Source organism: Colobus angolensis, unplaced genomic scaffold (assembly GCF_000951035.1).
Source record: "Colobus angolensis palliatus isolate OR3802 unplaced genomic scaffold, Cang.pa_1.0 Scaffold138, whole genome shotgun sequence".
Taxonomy (NCBI): domain Eukaryota; kingdom Metazoa; phylum Chordata; class Mammalia; order Primates; family Cercopithecidae; genus Colobus; species Colobus angolensis.
The window spans coordinates 852,288-857,950 of NW_012114466.1; positions in this window are offsets into that span (position 1 = coordinate 852,288).

Below are 5,663 nucleotides of genomic sequence, written 5' to 3' on the forward strand. Positions count from 1 at the left end.
TTAGAGAGACCAACCAGGGTAACATAGAGAGACCCCATCTCTCCAAAAAAAAACAGCTGGGCATGGTGGCACACACCTGTGGTCCCAACTACTTGGGAGGCTGAGGTGGGAGGATTGCATGAGCCTGGGAGGTTGAGGCTGCAGTGATATGAGACTGCACCCATGTACTCCAGCCTGGGTGACAGAGCAAGACCTGTCTTAGAAAAAAAAGAGAGAGAGAGAGACATTGGTGGCTACTAATGGTGTGCTGACAAGGGTCAAAGGTCACATTTTATGGCATGAAATAGCAGTAAGTTATAATTGGCAGGTACCTTATCCCAGCATCATGAACTTTGGGGGCTTGCTATGAGATTTTCTTCATCATCCATGTGGTCAGAATAACCATGGCTCAGCCTCACTGGGTTGCAGAGTAGAGGTCTTTGGGCTAAATTTGCCACATATTTTTTTCTTCGTTTGATTTGCATGGTTTTTCTTTTCCTTTTAAAATTGTAACTAATGTTCTACAATCAGAAGGTTTCCCATAAACATCCAAACTTGGGCACATCCCAGTGTGACAGCAGCACCTGCAGCGGAGACAAGGGCTGGGGACACAGACGTGCAATCGTGTCTGGATAAGTCGCAGCTCAGGGCTGACCTGTGGGCACCACACGGGTTCTGGCTTCTGCCACCTTCCGTCTGTGTATCAGACCCATCAAGGGCTGTGTCGGGGTGGACGTGGTGGGCGGGGAGGGAAGGGGGACAGTTTGACCACTCTCTGAGTTTGCTGCTCGTGGGATTTCTGGACTCTCCCTGGCAGTGGTGGGCAGGGCTGGTTTTTGGTCTTCCTTGGCATAGGCAAGCACTCACCTTTAATTTTTATTGAAGATCAGATGTTCACACGGTTCGTGTTTATTGAGTGGCGGGTTGCCAGGGAAATGCGTTTGCGTTGCGTGTAATTGCAGGGGAGTCAGGACTCCCAGCCGCTCGGATCTCTTGGGTGTTCTTTCTCTGGGGTGACCCTTACTGCTCGGACTCTAGGCGGGCCGGGCATGGGGAGGTCAGTGTGGCCTGTGCCACTTCTCCTGGACCTCAGCATCCCCTGCACTGTGTGTGGGTATGATCCACAGACTTCCACACTGGACTGGGCACTGCTCCAGTGGGCACAGTGGGCAGCGGCCTGCTCTCTCACCCGCTTCCTTCTGCCAGTTCTCACGTGGCAGCTTGCTGTAGTGGAGAGTCCCAGGGACAGCTCCGCCCTTGGCTGTGAACTTGCTTTTGTCTCATTGCACATCCCCAAGAGGCGAAAGACATCTGGGGCCTCCCGACGACGGCGTGAGGTCTGGAGCAGCGTATTCCGCCACCTGGACCCTGCCCTGCCATGAGCATGCTCACACATGTGTACCCGGGTCACTGGCAGACACTCAGTGCTCCTGTGACACACGGGAAACCTGTGCGCCCTCCCGCTGGACGGGAGGCCACTGCGCGTGGCTCAGTTTGATCCAGGAACTTCTAGTGTCAAAACTGATTGACAGCAGGCACTGTTTTCATCTGTGAGTCACCAGCGTGAAATAAATTTGACTTTAGTGGATCACCACAAGCACTAAAAAACACAGAGAACAGAATGGAAAAAGAAGCAACTGGAAGTCAGCGTGCTCTCAGCTGCCCCTAGCAGGCATCACCCGGACTGTTGCAAATGCTGCAGCGGTCTGCAGAGAGGGAGCCAGCAAACACATGAGCCGCCCGAGAACCAGGAGGCCAGGCTCACTTGCTGACGTGGCATTTGATTTTTCTGGAATGTGATGGCCATTTGATCATTACCTTTATTGGAGAGCTCACTGCATGTCAATATGAGTCACCGTGGTGTCTCATGGGCAGGAGAATTTATCTCTGTCAGCAAAAGAATATGAAAGTGCTCCAAATTCCCACCGTCCGCCCTTTGCAAGATGTTCCCACAGCGTCTGTGCCCCCGGGTCAAGTGTGTTTTTTCCTGTGGGTGCTGTGGCGTGTCCACACACTACGTGCTGTGCGGGGATGCCACTTGGAGCTGGCACATTGAGACTCACCCTCAGAGGGCAGTGCCTTCTGCTTCTGGAGAACCGTCTACATTCTCCTATGTGCCAGCCCTCGGTGGCCCCACTGCCCTCCGCATGACCTGCCCTCAGATGAGCAGGCGACAGCTCTCCACCCGGCGAATGCTGGCGAGCGTTTCCTGAGCCCCCGCGGGGAGCTGCTCTCCGTTTGTTCAGATTCTTGGCCCAGTTCTTTGTTTCCTAGTTAGAAATGTGAGTTTCGAAGACTCGGGCATAATGCATGTGACACACCAAGGTGAGGAGAGCGGGAGAAGGGGTGAGAGGGGTGAGTGCTGCCAGGCCGGAGGCGTCGCACTGTGGAGTCCTCAGTTTAACACAGGGACAACGGCCTGAAGGAGGCAGAGCCTCCATCTCGAGCCCAGCCTTGTTTTGTTTTGTTTTTTTGTTTTGTTTTGTTTTTGAGACGGAGTCTTGCTCTCTGTCGCCCAGGCTGGAGTGCAGTGGTGCGATCTCGGCTCACTGCAAGCTCCGCCTCCCGGGTTTACGCCATTCTCCTGCCTCAGCCTCCCGAGTAGCTGGGACTACAGGCGCCCGCCACCTCGCCTGGCTAGTTTTTTGTATTTATTTTAGTAGAGACGGGGTTTCACCGTGTTAGCCAGGATGGTCTTGATCTCCTGACCTCGTGATCCGACCGTCTTGGCCTCCCAATTTACTGCAGTTTCTAAAATCCCTGTGGGGTTCATCACTCCACCCCCTTTACAACCATGCTCCAGGCCTAGCGACTTACCCGCAGTAAGACAGCAGCCGCATGCAGGCCAAAGCCACGCCAAGTCCAGCCACTCGTCGCCGCCTGGGGAATGTGTTCCCGCCCTGGCCGCACCACTTCAGGTCTCCTAAGTCAGCAAGGAAGCCCTTGTCCTGAGCCGTACCCAGTGCAGTTGACCCCCAAACAACATGGAAGTCAGCGCCCCAGCCCCATGCAGTTGAAAACTTTTGACTTCCCCAGCACTTAACTACTAACAGCCTACTACTGGATGCCTTGCGATAACATAAATAGCCGATGAACACGTATTTCCTATGCGGCCTGAATTATATACTGTATTATTACAATAAAGTAAGCTATAGAAAAGCAAACGTGGTTAAGAAAACCCTAAGGAAGAGAAAATATGTTTACTATCCGGCAAGTGGAAGTGGATCGTTACAAAGGTCTCCATCCTGGTGATCTTCATGTTGAGTGGGCTGAGGAGGAAGAGAAGAGGAGGGATCAGTCGTGCTGTCTCAGGGGTGGCGGAGGCAGAGGAGATGGAGGAGGTGGAAGGGGAGGCAAGAGAGGCAGCTGAGCTCAGTGCTGCTTTTATTGAAAAATCCAGCTGGGCGTGGTGGCTCATGCCTGTAATCCCAGCACTTTGGGAGGCCGAGGTGGGCGGATCACCTGAGGTCAGAAGTTCGAGACCATCCTGGCCAACATGGTGAAACCCCATCTCTACTGAGAGTACAAAAGTTAGCCGGGTGTGGTGGCAGGCTCCTATAATCCCAGCTGCTCAGGAGGCTGAGGCAGGAGAATCGCTTGAAACCAGGAAGCGGAGGTTGCAGTGTGCCGAGATCACACCACTGCACTCCAGCCTGGGCAACAAGAGCGAGACTCCGTCTCAAAAAAAAAAAAAAAAAAGAGAAATGAAAACTCCCCACGTCAGTTGACCCTCGAAGGTTAAGCCCATGTTATTCAGAGGTCAGCTATATTCTTCTTCTTTTTATTTTGTTTTCCTGAGACTGAATCTCACTCTGTTGCCCAGGCCGGAGTGCACTGGTATAATCTCAGCTCACTGCATCCCTCCTGGGTTCAAGCAACTAATGCCTCAGCCTCCTGAGTAGCTGGGATTACAGGAACACACCACCATACCTGGCTAACTTTTGTATTTTTAGTAGAGACGGGGTTTCACCACGTTGGCCAGGCTGGTCTCGAACTCCTGACCTCAAGTGATCCATCTGCCTCGGCCTCCCAAAGTGCTGGGATTACAGGCGTGAGCCACTGTGTCCGCCCTGTGTTCTTATCCTTGACATTCCTCAAGCTGTGCAGACAAGATTGAATTTTATTCCTCTATTAACTTTCCTGTCCCTTTTTAGAGACAATAATTCCATGTATTAATCTGTTAATTAAACGAATGACCCCTGCTGGCATCTGTGTCTTTTTCTCACACCAGAGGAGTAGGCACACCTTGCTGCAGGTCCAGTGTGGCAGAAGGTACCTGGACTCACCCCACGGTGTCCTTGGTTCAGCCTCTTGTCCTGTCCTGAACACTTGTAGTTATTCAGTCATACTCAAGTGGGATCATCATCCCTCCGCCCAGAGTGGCCACCCTCTCACAGCCGCTCGCCCTCTCCCTCCCAGCGGCCTCTGCCTCTTCCCAGCTCCTGCCCCTGCGTCGCCTTCCCCCACCCATGGGGAATCCTCTGAACCCTGACCCTGACGTTGACACTGTCCCCGCCCCCTCCCCACCCCCGGGCCTGCGTCACTCCTTCCGGCAGGACCTGTGTGGACCACCTGGCCTCATGCTGGCACCCCCGGCATGGCATGGCCTGCAGCCTGGTCCGCATGGCGAGTCCCTTCCTGGGCTCTTGGAGTCTGTGGGACTGAATGTGCAAGGCTGAAAGTTAGTAACCTGTGGACTCAGGTGACTGTCCTGGAGTCACTCGTAACTTACTGTGCTATCTGTTGTGCAGTTTCCGAAACCAGTCCATCAGATGTTGGGGAACTGACCTGACTGCTGACTCTCAGACCATGGCTTGTTCTCACTGCCTGTCGCCGCTTCTTATCAGACAGCCATGGTTGTGGTTATCCACAGGCACTAGCAGGTCCTGAAGCCTGCGCTCAGCGGTCCAGGAAGATCGCAGTGTGCATTGTCATATCCGTAGGTGGTGGATTCCTGACTCACTGTCTGTGTCATTGAGCCCTGCCCCGAGCGTGGCCCGTGCTGGGTCCCGGAGCTGCAGAGGCCTGGCATCAGCTCTGTCTCATAGGGCGAGGGTGCCATGCGCCAGGTGCACTCACAGGGTTTCAGTGCCATGGTCACGTCCCTGCAGGACCCGGGGGGCAAGGCCAGCACCTCACAAAATAGGGGGTGGTTAAGGAGGCGAGCCGTGCCAGACGAGAAGAGCCGCATCCGAAGGCTGGTGGCGGAGACAGGGAAGCTGATCCACGTGTGGGTGTCTGAGATGCCCTGAGATCCCGCGCGGCTGTCCTGTATGGACGCCAACCCGCAGAGCGGAGAGGGCCCTGGAGCATCGGGGTTCAGGGTTCTAAGGGAGAGGAGAATAAGAAATGGGTGGAAATTGTGTTCTAGAGTCACAGCCTCGAGGGCAAGATGGGAAGCCAGGGCCTGGTGTGGTAGTTCATGCCTGTAATCCCAGCACTTTGGGAGGCTGAGGTAGGTGGATCATCTGAGGTCAGGAGTTCGAGACCAACCTGGCTAACATGGCGAAACCCTGTCTCTACTAAAAATACAAAAATTAGCAGGATGAGGTGGTGGGCACCTGTAATCCCAGCTACTTGGGAGGCTGAGGAGGGAGAATCACTTGAACTAGGAGGTGGAGGTTGCAGTGAGCCGAGATTGCGCCACTGCATTCCAGCCTGGGCAGCAAGAGCAAAACTCCATC